The sequence below is a fragment of the Papilio polytes genome, unplaced genomic scaffold (genome assembly GCF_000836215.1).
Source record: "Papilio polytes unplaced genomic scaffold, Ppol_1.0 DF820678.1, whole genome shotgun sequence".
Taxonomy (NCBI): Eukaryota; Metazoa; Arthropoda; class Insecta; order Lepidoptera; family Papilionidae; genus Papilio; species Papilio polytes.
Genome location: NW_013528526.1, coordinates 1,273,873 through 1,288,612, shown reverse-complemented (window position 1 = coordinate 1,288,612; position 14,740 = coordinate 1,273,873).

The following is a 14,740-nucleotide window of genomic DNA, read 5'->3' as shown; positions in this document are numbered from 1 at the left end:
ACTGAAATATAATAAAAAGTAGGAAAAGGAACTTGAATTAACTCAATTTCCCATAATATGCGTCTTTGGCAAAGGGTACTAACAGCCGCATACTTAAACGTATCGCAAACACTTTTCTTCGTAAGTGCCGCTAACAAGCGGACACACGTCAATCCGTAAATCTATCCTCACTTCAATCGGATAGACTTATACATGAAACAGTTGCAATACGCTTATCAAAAGATTTAGCGTAATAAAATCAAAAACACAATCAAAACGTAGATCTCCTAGTTAAAGTGCGATGTATGCTATTACTACGATCGTAAATATTTCAAATCGAAGCACCTGCTTTGAATAAGCAATCGATTTATCGCGCACTGCTCGTAAAAGCTAAATCCGTTTTCCGATACCACTCACCTACTGCACAACCTGAAATATACACGTCATATGTGAAGTATACATATCATATTAAGTATACACTTCAGAATATACATTTCATATTATACATGTAATATTAAAGCATCGATAGCTGTCATGCTAATCTTATAAATGCCAAAGTTTTTTTTATAATATAAGGTGGCAAACGAGCAAGCGGCCACCTGAATCCACCGAAATGGAAAGCGACCGCTGCCTATAAACATCGGCAATTGCAGATCCGTTCCCTACCCTTAATCGACAGAGGAGGAGACGCACATAAAAAGACATTTCCCCTTCCTATGCATCTCCGTCACCGTCAAATCCACTTTACCTTCCCATCCTTTCCTCTTAAGAAAAGGGTGGAAAGGGAAAGGGACTAAAATTAGGCCTCCGGCGCCACACTCATCAGACGAAATGCGGAATTGTTTTCACGTCTGTCTTCTGTGTAGTCGTGGTATTACACCGGGCGAGCCGACCCATTCGTGCTAAGATGTTAAAGCGGGCTCTACCACTGTTAAACGTATTCTAACTGGTTTAAAAACAGTTGCCTTTACGGCGAGATGTTTTAAATATGGTCAAACGAATTCGCGGCCTAGTTTTTCCTCGTTCGTCTCCTTAGACGTCTTACTAATATTAGTAATCACTTTTTTACCTTCCATACACTTGTATCTTTAACTTTAACTGGTATAAAATTCAAGTATACATAACATTAAATAAAATTATTTCGCTTAGTTCTCCACTGTAATGTATTCAGCTACAAAAGCTCTATTGCAAGCTTTACATAAATTTTCATTTCACAGTAAAACCTTTATAGCTAGTTCCGCATCTCTTTTATTCTTCTCTCAACTATGCCAAGAATCGAACATACATAGATTTTAAAGTGTGAAAACGAAGTTTCGCCCGCGGCTTCGTTCGTGTTTAATTAAAAAAGTAACAAGTTTGTGTTCTTCCAGATCATGCTCTAAAAGTATGCCAAATTTCATCGAGATCGGTTCACCTGTTTAGGCTACAACTCTAACAAACATCCATCCATCCAAAATTTCTCATTAGTAAGATTATGTATCAGTGATGTCAAAAAGGAGGTAGCTCAGCTTAACTGACACTGATCGAGTTTTTTATGTTACCCCCCGAAAATAAGATACTTAGTTTTTTTTAATACTGTGTTTTGAGCTTTTGTTATGAATTTTGTACTCGTTTAATTTTATTCTTGTTTTCTAGACATTTTCTTGTAAATATCCTATGAATTGCATAAGAGGAACAATGCAGCCAATTTAATCTGAAGCAGCCTCTTGAATTAGGCGATGTCTTCGGGCTTTTTATTTCCTCAATCAAAAGTCCAAGTGACGTCGAGTGGGACGGAACGACCTAATGAATTCTCTGCTCATAGACTATACGCTCCCGATGTAAAAGGTAGTATGTGAATTTTCCTTTTTTTACATGATTTTCGTATTAGTCGAAATCTATCTTTTTTGTAAAAGAAATAATTTAAAAGTAATTATTTTATTGAAATTGAGAACAATATTAAAGTCTATATGCAAACACAACTAGAAAATGAACTTTTTTAAATTATTTACATTAATTAAATTATTTGTTTTTCTCATTAGTTAAAAAAATAAATAAAGCTTCTTGATTTTCATTTAATACCTTTTTCTACGTAGGACAAAGGCAAATCTAAGGGTGGCAACTATATTACAAGATGGGGGTCGAATTCCACAGATTATAGCGACATTGCTCCTCCTGAGACGTTTACTGGGTGACAACGTAGATCTATTTTACTACTAGACGTGGCAAGCACGTAAAATAACATTAATGTTTTTTGCTTTCCGGTTTTAGTCATATTTTTGTTAAAATAGTTGATTATTGCTTATAAAAGATTCAAATATCAAACTCAGCATAAAAAATACTAAAACAAAAATATAAGAAGTTAAAGTTTGAAATTAACCGAATTACTTTATCACAGCAACTTATACATATTTTTTAATAATCGGCATGTTATTTCAATTAATGTAAATATATAAGCCACATCTAGTATTTTACGACTACGCTCAGTTCGTTGTAACACCGATGCCTACAGGGTGTTCACAATTTGCCTCAATAATGCGGCCGCTTGTCCGGAGCACTTATCGGGGCTAAGGAATTTATTATTTGGACAATTCTTTCTTATTCCTCGCTACGAGTGGCATTTGGGAGGCTCTGATCGTGTTTAAGTGCACAGCTTATGTTTACTTTGTTCGACAAAATACAAACATATTGTTAACAATAGGTAAAAAGGCTTTGATATTTTTCATCATAAAGGATGATCGGATTTATTTACAGATTGTAATGTGAGTCAATCACTGCGTTCATTAAATGATCACGTAGGGCCTCCCTTAGTATAGACCTTACACAAGTTTACTAATAACTGAGTACGTAAATAAATAAAAAAATCATATTCCCCTGTCTAATTTTAAATATCGGCACGAAATAGAGTCATCAACAACTTTCGTACAAATTGTCTTGTCTAATGAGCCGTTGAATTGTAAACAGTTTTTATATTGCTTTTTGAATATGGCATTTATTACAAAAGGAATAAGGTCCTCAAAGTTTCTCGCAGTATGATTCACTTTAAATTACAGGTGTGATTTGACTTTTACTTATTGGATGGCAATTTAAAAGTCATTATGTCATCAAGAGCTATAGTAAACAATCAAGAGCCATCAATTCAATACTTAATCACAAGCCTATATCAATAAAAAGTTTGGAAATACGTTTCCCTAAATGACTTCTTTTATTTACAGTTATGTTAACATACTAGCTGTTCCCATTGTTCACATTTGTCAAATTATCACTTGCAAATGTCAAAATGACATGACATCATGGCAATCTTGCTTCCTTTATGTTGGCAGCAACTTATGGTCTCTTTCCCACATTTGGGATTTCATCCAAAATATTTACCCTTAAGTTTAACGAAGTGAAAATATATAACCTAAAGCGTGACGTAAGTGTAGGGCTTTTTATTAAAAATAGAAGTATTCAAAAATATGCTCAAATTGCTGACATCTTAGGCAACAACGAAGTGTGTGTTTACGCTTTATTATAATAATATAGATTTATAGTAGAGTGATTAACATAATATACGTTTATATGCCATTGGATTTATAGACATATGTTGTCATTCAATAAACATGACTAACGACACTTGCTTCGTTCTAGCTAGCAAAGGATGTTTTTTAATCTCTTTTTTGACCGACTTCCCAAAAGAAGGAGGTACTCAATTCGTCTGTATGTTTTTTTTTTATGTGTGTTACGGCATAACTCCGCCGCTAGTGGACCGATTTTGATAATTCTTTTTTTATCCGAAAGGTAATGCTTGCAGGTGGGTCCGATTTTTTTGTTTGATTTTTTCTAATATTAACACAAAGGTCCCTACGTATTGCAGTAAGTGGTAAATATGTCCGTGATTTTCAATTTATGTTTGTATTACTTCAACACTCAACAATTCAGTATTTCATAAATATGACTAGGTATTGCTCGCGACTTCGTCCGCAAAATTAAATGAAATATTGAAAGTTATATGTTACTTACTGATATCATAGCTTTTTTTTTGTTACTTCAATAATTAGTTAATTCAAAAACCCAACAATTCTACAAAATCTTTCGTCTTTATAATATTAATATATGTTTAAACACTAGCTGTTGCTCGCGTCTTTGTCCTCGTGAAATTTAAAAAACATTAAAAGATATAGCCTATGTTACTTACAGATAAGTTGCCTCTCTAATGGCGAAAGAATTTTTTAAATCGGCCCTGTAGTTTTTGAGTTTACATAAATACAATTTTTTTTCTTTTATAATATTAGTATAGACTATAGATTAAGCAAAAAATAGCCACGAAAATATACTAATATTAGTACAGCCTACGCAGCACCCAAGCGTCATCACATGTAAAGGAGGAATCGCACCGTGAGCCAGACGCCACTAAGGGGATTATTACTGGCACTTTCCTCCAGTCATCAGCGATCATTCCCCGATGACTGGCTAACTAGATTACACCTCCATTACCAGCGCGTATTGTTCACGGAGCCCCCTTTTAATTGAAAGTAGTGAAACTATCGAGTTAGTTTTATGCAGCGCAAAAGCGCTTGAGTAAACTGAATGAAGCGAATTTTTATTACATTAATTAACTTGTAATTTCTTATTTTAGTATTATGAGGACAGATTAATTTAAATATATACTTAAGTGTTCAATGGATTATAATTTAATTTAACGTCAAAGTAACTAAATATTACAATAGGATTATTAAAAACCAGTAATATTAAAACATTAATACAAATAGAGGACTCAGAAACCATAAATTGAAGTTGTTTTAAAAACAATTGAATTATGTATTCTAATTTAAAAAAAAACTATGCACTAAAATACAATGCAGTGTTATAAATTTTGAAGCGCTTTATTCGCTGTAGTTACAAACTCCATTCTTCCCACTATCCTATATGGAAATAATCAGATTTTAAAAAACAGCGCCAACGAGCGCTGTTGCCGCTGTAATGTAATTAGTACCGTTACGCCGCGCTGGCTGGAAATCGTTTTAATTAAAAGCGAATAGTTTGAATCAATCGTTCGCTCTCATTATCAAAATAGGAATTAAGTTAAATCCTTGTCACAAGCGAAATTTAATCAATTTATATGCGTTCGGATAATTCGACTGAAATTCGAGAGCTAAATAATTATTATGGGATATTATACTTATTATATTTTATTATACTAGGTATTTTATAGAAGTGACATGAACAAAGACATACTAAAAGTTATAGAGTGGACATTACAAACTTTATTTAAGAATAAATTACGTTATTTACCAAAATAGAAATAAACTTTGCTTGTTTTTAAATGTACTGTTTGCTTTGTAATATCCCGTTCCGTTTTTATATGAACATCAATTAGCTATGAATTTAACGGTTTAATTCTGAAAAGACATTTAAACATGTAACGGCATGTAAATGATAGCAAAGTGCTTACAATTCATTTTAAAATTCGGCCGTTAAACTAGTATACTAACAAACATTCCGATAATATCAAATTAAGAATTTTTCGTTATCTAAAATATTAAGGCATCCTTACAGGTGTATACCAGTGGGGGGGGGGGAATATTAGTGACATAATTGTCAATATCTAGTCAATTTTGACAGTTTTACTGTAAACATTGATATGACTATAACTTTTTAATTAAAGCTCAGTACACACGAGGTTGCGGAAAGGTCATTAGTGTCGCCCCGTTGTGCAGTACATTGTCGGAACATATTATATACGCGCCTCCACTAATGGATTATCAGTGATTTGCATTTAGCTGGCCTAGCTGGATGATGTTATTCCAAATGGAGTCATGAATGCTATTAACTCTTTTAAACAATAACAGACTACTCAAATCGTTATTTTTAATCACTAGTAGCTTACTCTTTCATTTAAATGGTACAAGTGAAAACATAACAAAAGGCCCACTTGATACAACAGTATTATAAAGTGTATATTAGTCTATTTATTCGGTATATTTCTATCTTGATTGAGAGATTTTAATTCAGTTTAGAAGATTGTTACTTACTGCATAACACCATCCATTTGCAACAATGACGCAAGCAGACGTAAGGCCCCCCACACACGGTCCGGTTGAAAATAATTGTCTTGCTGATAGGCGCGGCAAACTAATTCCTCTGTGTACCATGCAGATTGGAAACGGGGATAGTTTCGACCACCCTTCACATTGGGTAATAATTATTTTTTGCATAGCTATTTGCGTACTCAATACGTATAACTAGGTATAACGTAAATATGCATTTAAAGTCTCAAAAAACAACAAATAAAAACTAAAACATCACAAATTTCAGTATAAGAATAACTAGCTTTTGCTCGCGACTTCGTCATGCGGAATTAATAATCAAATCTATTAAAAAAATATTATGTTATGCAATGATACCTTACTAATAACGAAAGAATTTGAATTTTGTAATCGGCCCAGTAGTTTTTTAGTTTGATTATAAAAACAAATCTTATGTCTTTATAATATTAGTATAGTTAATAAACAAATAAACCAAACTCCACATAAAGCGATAAGAAAATGTCTTACAAAGTTATTTACATTGTAGTAAAACATTTTAAGCAATTTTTAAATTACATCACTCAAGTTGCAGCAAGTTGCTAAGTTATAAACAAGCCAGTAATAAGTTCGCCGTGAAACAAGAAGCTAATAAACTTAAATGCAGAACGATGAAGAAATCAGAAGTGCGCTTTGTATAATTTTTTTAATAATTCTATAGTAACATTATTGGATGGGTGGATGTTGCTGCGTATCTCCGAACCAGCTTATCTGATTTCGATAGTTCGTCACAGATGTAGAAGAATTTCTTTCCATAATTTAGAAGAACTCAGGTTACTTCAAAGTTTTTTATTTCAATTCCGCGCGGACGAAGACGCGGAAAAAAGCTAGTTTAATACAAAATTACTAAACAATTCTAGCTATTGTGGATCCTATTTACGCAATAAATCAAAACATTTGCTGATCACTTCATCACGAATGTAGACAAAATCCAAAGCTTCGCTTTTTAAAATACACTAAGGAAAGGAAAAAATTAAAGAATAAACGCTGTATTCTTAAGTAAATAGGAATATCTTGTCTAATACATTTAGATGTCTTTATTAGCTGGCTTGCGGCAGTGTTGCGAGCAATCAACCATTTTACTATCCTTTGTCTTCTTAAATCGCAGCGCTGAGACAGCGAAGCTGTACTATCGTTGATGTCACTGAATTTGATGCAATAGAATACTGTAAATCGATAGATACTGATTACGGTAATATCATTACGACATCCCATTCTTATTATTGACTACAAACACATGTCGGATAACCCGATAATAACAATCTCTCTTTTTAACCAGGATGAGCTCAAAAATACAAATTTCAATATTGCCAAAATCTTACATTTATTTAATATATGGGTTTAATTTATTTATTGTATTAATAATATCAACGTGGTATATTTATTTAACGATCAAATTAAAAATTAGTATCCAATCTCCAGACATTAATGAGAATAGTATAGGTGGACGGTGTCCGTATCAGATTTTTGCAAAGATCGTAAAACCGTTGTGTTGGTACACAGTCGTATCGGTGCAATGGCCCGGAACCGTAAACTGTAGTTCTGGCAAAACAATAGACAGACGAGGTAACGTTAAACATTACTGAGAAATTGTCTAACAGATCACTAAAATTAACTTTAAAGCTTTGTTGGTAAGACTAATGTTCATTTGTTTTATTTGTAACTAGCTGTTTCCGTGCGGCTTCACCCGCATGGAATTATAAAAACTTTATTTTCTTGTTTACATTTGTCAAATTCTCAATTGCAAATGTCAAAACACCAATTATCTTACCATGGCAACCTTGCTTCCTTGATGTTGGCAACAACTTATGTTCTCTTTCCCACATTAGGATTTTTATCCAAAATATTTACCCCTAAGTTTAACGACGTGAAAATATATAGCCTAAAGCGTGACGTAAGTGTAGGTCTTTTTATTGACCGACTTCCCAAAAGAAGGAAAAACGACTACTGCAATGAAAATAAACACAATCTCAAATGTCAAAGATGTAATATTGTTAATTGAAATTTACGGTTGATTGAGTTACATTTTGTCGTATTCATTATAAATTTTTTTAACATCATTGACTTTGCACGATATTACATACTGCGTTGGCGCAGCGACCCAAAGTGGGTCTTAGCCTCCGACACCAGAAAGCGCCAGCGTCGTCTGTCCTGCGTCGTCGCCTGTCAGCCGACGTTTATTAACTATCATTGATTCCATTGTTTTGGTTTAAAAGTTTTACATATAAACAAATTGATTTTAAAATTAATACATAACAAAACACGTAATAACAACCCCTTCAAATCTCGTAAACCATAAGGGCCGGTATACACATACCAACAGCCATCACACTTGCATGCAAGCGACTTCCACGTATCAACTATAGACATGTGTAGGCGCTAACAGGCATTCCAGTAACTTGCATATAAGTAAACATGTTGAGATGGTGCGAAGCTTAACTTTGACTGTACTGGCATGCATGCTATTACTCCATTTGACTGTTGTCCCAAACATCAAACGTATAAGCGTGTTTAACTAAGAAACAAAGTGTGCGACGATAAGAAAAGACATCTGCAATTAGCAGCAACAAAGTCCTTGATAAATTCACGCAGAGACGCGAAATAATTATACTTTAATCCGGCGTACATAAATCAAGAGGCGAGGAGCTACTTAGTGGCCGATTAGCATCAAACAAGAGGGCGTAAATCATTGTGGCAGTTGGCACTCCCACTCTCGAATGTTTGTTTTGTCGATTATATTAATATGTATGAAATGTGTTGATGTTGTTAGCATCTTTTAGACACGTAAGAATAACAATAGTTGAAACAAAAGAGATACAAAAAAATACATTAAAATAACGTGTGGTATCTACATAATGTGTACAAGTACAATGTACATGTCTTATTAATATTATTAATGCGAAAGTTTAAATGTATGTTATTATTTACCCTCTATAGCTAAACGGAACTTGATTTGGCATAAATGTAGAGCAAAGTCTGAAAGGACTCATAGGTTACTTCCTTTTGTTTTTTTATTCCACGCGAGTCCTAATTTTAGTCCCTTTTCTTTTCCACTTTCTTAACAGGAAAGTATGGAAAGAAAAAGTTTATTTGATAAGGGGGAAGACGCATAGGAAGGGGAAATATCCTCTTTATGTGCGTCTCCTCCTCAGACGATTAAGGGTAGGCAACGCACCTTCAATTGCGGATTTCTAAGGGCAGCGGTCACTTCGCAATTTCGGCGGATTCAGGTGGTTGCTCGTGTGCCACCTTATGATATATAAAAAAACGCGAACGAAGTCGTAAGAGAAATTTAGTTCTTATAGTTATATCTTTAACATGATATTGTGCTGTCTTTAAATTATGGAACTTTACTACCAGCTGTTGATCGACTTCGTCTACGTGGAATTAAAGAAATAGTAAAACATCCAGCTTATTTTACCAGCGATAACGTAGCTTTTTAATGGTGACAGGATATTTGAAATCGGTTCAGTAGTTTTTACGCAAATCGAATACACGCAGAAATACAGATCTTTATAATATTAGTATAGATATACTACCGTACTCACAGTCACACAAAGGCTCCCTTATACTGTATTAATGGACACTTATCAACCAATTAAAATCAGAGTAAGCTAGTTAAAGATATCTGTAGAAAGAAGTGGCAAATTTTTATATAAATGCATATTAAGATTTCCCATATCAAAAACAATGATAGCAGAAAGAGTGATCGCGTCTCAACTAGACGGGTTTAATGACCCGACACGGGAAATGGGGCGTGATAGTTGCAGTCCTGACCAATGAGATATTAAGTCGTTTATATCTTAACTTGCAAAGAAAACTCCATACTTTTACGTTTAAAGGTGTGAGGTAAGTTAGTGGTTTTAAACAATTATAATTGTATGTAGCGATAAATTAAGCACTCCACAAGAGATCTCGTCAAGTCTCGAATGTTCTAATCCTTCTAATGACATTGACAGCTGTCAGTTAGAGATGTAACGTTTATGCCAATAATCTAGTGTTGTGCCAATTCTACAGCGCGGTATTAATTTTCTTCTTAACAGTGGAAACAATTTTGGAGGTTTTTAAATCATCGATAAATGTAGACAAAAATGTTGTATAAAAATAATTTATTAATTTGTTAAGTATGGTCAAACGCAATGGAGATGAGGAATTATATTTACAAACACTAGCTGACAATGTCAATTATTATCTACAGATTTGAATTGATGTCATGTCTGTTCTTAATAAGTCTGTGATTAAAGTCTTATTTGTTTGTATTTTTTTATTGAATGCGACTATAGAATGGTATAGGCTATTTACAATTTTGTCTTTAAGTTATACAGGATGTTATAATATGTTATTGTATATTATTGTATGTTGAAGTTGTGAATTAAAATTTATCGACTAACAGTGAGATCTATTTAAGGGCAGACCCATTCATTGAGAGTGAAAAATGAATCCGTTAAGGGTAGATCGCCGTCCGATCTGCCACCATTTCCTCTTCCGCTCGCATCCATCTCAGTCGGATGTCTGCCGACGCCCTTTTGAAATCGCACCGTGATGGTACCTTTTCTTAATGGTGTAGAGGCGTTGAGTATTCTTAAATCATTAGGAAAATACATTATAACTATAGAAAATAAATAATAAATAACGTGTAAACACTATAAATAAAAACCCTTACAATATGATAAACCACATTTTTCGGAATGACAGGGAAAGACCTTCATAGCTATATAGACAAAGAAGTTAATATGCTTTATATAAAACCATAATATGGTTTAAAATTAACACGTGCATATGTTAGCCTCTCTTAAATCTTCTAACCAAAGTACATGAATAGGTGCACACTATTTACTTAAATGGATAGGAAATTAAATTCCTATACTATACGCTAAAAAAAATTCCTTAAGAATACGGATTGTAGAATTATAAGAAATGTATCAATTAGTGAAATCATTCGTATAATACGTGATTCTTGACATAAAAAGTTTCCGTAACTACGGGTGACTTCCAATTACTTGTGGCTCAGGTTGCTATGACGTCACAATTAGGGATACGTCGGACAAAAGACGGATGTCCATATAATGATTGCTATTATCCTCTACAGACCACTCAGCTATTGTATCAAATGAAATCCGCACTCGCTGATACTTGACTTGAGTGGTCATTGTACATATGTTATTTCTCCCTAGTTGCGTATATAACTTAGCTGTATTTGAAAATGTATGTAGTTTTTAACCGCGTGGAATTATAAAAATAAATTAACTCTATGTATTCTTCTAGACTATCTTCTATATCTGTACCAAATTTGATGGAGATCCGTTTAGCCGTTTAAACGACAAACTCTAAGAAACGTTTACAAATTTTCGCATTTATTATCTTACTGATATTATAAATGGCAATTTCAGCCTACACGGCTGAACGGATCTCATTAAAATTTGGCAAACATGTAGAGGGTAGTCGGGAAGACGAACAGCTGCTTTTGTTTTTTTTTTATATATTCCACGCGGCCTGATTCGCGGGCGAAAGCTAGTGGTACTACAAATTTAAATTAAAAACATGTAGTTCTTTGAAAAGCTTTTCTTTTTTCTTTGGTCTAGGTGGGATAGTGGTCAAGCGCTGGTTTTGCAATTTAAAAGCCGCAATAAAGAAAATTCAAACTTTAATTCCTGGAATATGTTAAAAAAAAACTTTAACAGGATTTTCTATTGCAACACATATTTTTAACCTTCAAATTATAATTTGAATGAAACGGAAAAGCAATCAAGTATTTACAAAAGGGTAAATTAACCCTTTGAAACTGTACTTACATTTGACCAAAGAAATAAAGATTCATCGGAAGAGCCATATACGTCCAGGGATGCATAAAAGAAGTAAATTGCAGTCACAATACGAGGATTTCGGAACGCCTGCGCTCGACGGATTTAATAGTAAAAAATCCGCGAGTGGTCAGCGGACAAAGAAGTAGTCGGTGCAATTTTGTACTTCATAGAAGTACGTCAAGGAATAGCGAAAGTTAGATAAAATGGAGGCGGTATTAAATCATGATTAAATTTTCAGGTTCTTCGATACAAATATGTTAATTTGTTCTATTGTCACATTCATTTGTTTTAAATTTACAGGATATCTATGAAATGCGGAAAATTATTTCGGAAAAAAATGTTTTCGTACATTGAGACCAATTTGCAGTCTTCAAATAATTTAAAATTATCGAATAAAGATGTATCTTTTTATAATTACTACTACTTAAAACTGTTGCAAATCAATTTTAAAAGTATTTTAATGTCGCCGAAAGTTTGCTTGTTCCTTTTTTTAATAAGATCTCTCTCATTTTTGTTAAAAAAAAACTATCGAATTAGTCAAAACCATTGTTATTTACCAATAAGTGTTTGAAACAAAGCATATTATAATTTTAAAAAAGAGTAAACGAAAATAACATACGGACATACTCTACATGAATAATCAACTTCGCACCAAAGGATTTCAAACAGGAGAATTTGATTTAAATAATTTTTATTTATAATTTTAGCATATCCATTATTAGTTTATCTCTAACGTTTCACAACGTTAGCTCCACAAGCATCGACTGTAAAGCGGCAAACGACTCCGGCAAACTGAAAACTTCCAGCGCACAAAGCTACCGATTATAAACAAAAAACGAAAAGAAAACCTTTAATTCCCTTGCGGTTGAGTTTTGTAATACCTTTGAGGTTTGGTCTGTCTATATTGTAGTTGAGTAACTAATGTCTGAGAACTTTACCTGAGAACTAATATTCAGTTTTAACAATGTATCTTGTAAATGGTATGCTTAGCTTAATATTGTCCTAATGCTGGGTTTTTAAAGTTTCCAATTAGGGTTAGGTTGATATTCTAATGGAATACAATTCAAATCACGTTGTTTGGAACGCATTTAATGAATTTGTAATAAAAAACAATAACGAATGATTAAATTTAGCTAGGAAACCGGCTTGATCAAATCAGAATATCTATGATTCATTATTAAAGCCAGCTACACACGCTCAGTTTTATCTGTACAGTCTGTTCAGATAAATGTAACAAACCTGAGAACTATTCATTTTTCAGTTTAGATAAAACTGAGCATGTGTTACGAGCTTAACATTATAAATTCTAATACGTTGGTAGATCTAGATGGTTGGAACGTAGATTGGAATGAAATTTGGTGTAGAACATATTCTGTACGAACAAATCGGCTATTAAGTTTTTTGTTTTTTAATTCCACGCAGAAAAAGTAGTGGGCAAGAGCTGCTTTTAATATGCATCACATAACATGAAAACTTCGAGGTTAAATTATTGGTGCTTGATAAGAACAATACTATGAAAGTTACAAAACGTTCATTACGATAGTACAGACAATATGAATAAATGTCTGTCTTGTCCGGTTTTTCCAGACAAAAGATCAAACTTAATGAGATTGTTAACTACATTTTCTACTTGTAAATAACGTTTCATAAATTATACTCCATTCGTAGAAAAAAAGCATTATTACAACTTCGTTGGATCGGTCGCTCACTCCATTGAACAGTGCGACCTGTAATTTTCCTGCAGAATACAGGATGTTCACAAAATCTTAATTTAATATTTCTTTGTATTTATAACAGTAAAATAATAAAACAGTAGAAAAGTTATGAATGTGGAGGGGTACACCGGTATAGGTAGACCTAGAAAGAGATGGATGGATTGCGTGAAAGGTGACACGATCAAGAAGGGAGTGATGACGGAGATGACGGATGATAGAGTGCTTTGGAGGATGAAAACCCGGTGCGCCGACCCTACGGGAGTAGGATAAGGCAAGGGAGATGATGATGACTAGAAACCATTATTTAAACTGTATTAAGATATTAACTGTATTATTAGTCTTATATTTTATTACGCATTTCTTAAATTGTAATATTAAAAACACGGACGAATTATTTTTAAAGAAACAATTCTTTAACACTACTTTTAAGGCAGACTATTTTAATTACTAGCGACATGAAAAATATCCAAACAATTATTTTTGATAATGTTACATGAATTTAAATTTTTAAATACACGCTTGTAACTCGGTAAAAAGGAACATCCTTTATTTGAGACAAATTGAAAGCAATGATGTTGAAAGCGTAAGTTCTCAATCATTCAAGTTAACGACAATCCGGACGAAACGTGGGGCTGGAAAACATAGATGCAGGAATCGTTTTCTCAAGTGGATATGCTAAATTATTGACTGAAGAAAAAAATCTTTTTTAATTCGTGTATGTTAAGTAAAAAACTACTTTGTTACGTTTATGTAAATCTGATGATTCGCTATAAATGTAAAATTTTATGACATAGAATTTTTCATAGCTATCATATTTCCTAGAATCAAAAAAAGTAAGTAGTAAGTATAGCCAGTCTTCTTTCATACTATGTTTTACACCTATCCTAAATTTTGTCGATATATTAGATTAGTAATTAGTAAAATAAAAAGATAAAAGTACCAAATATGACCAATAAAACAATTATAATGATATCTATCACCTGCTTTTTCCTAATAACTTATTTTAGTTAAATCAAAATGCCACATCCAATTGTGTTGTAGTTCATTGACATTTGTAGTTCGTGTGTAATTCACGAAGTAATAACAACATAATAGTGTAAAAGCTTGTGAATTGTCCTCCGAGCCGACTAATGGCTAGTCTTAAACAATTTAGTTTGCTCTTTTTATTGATACAACTTCCTTGTCAATTGCTTCTGTT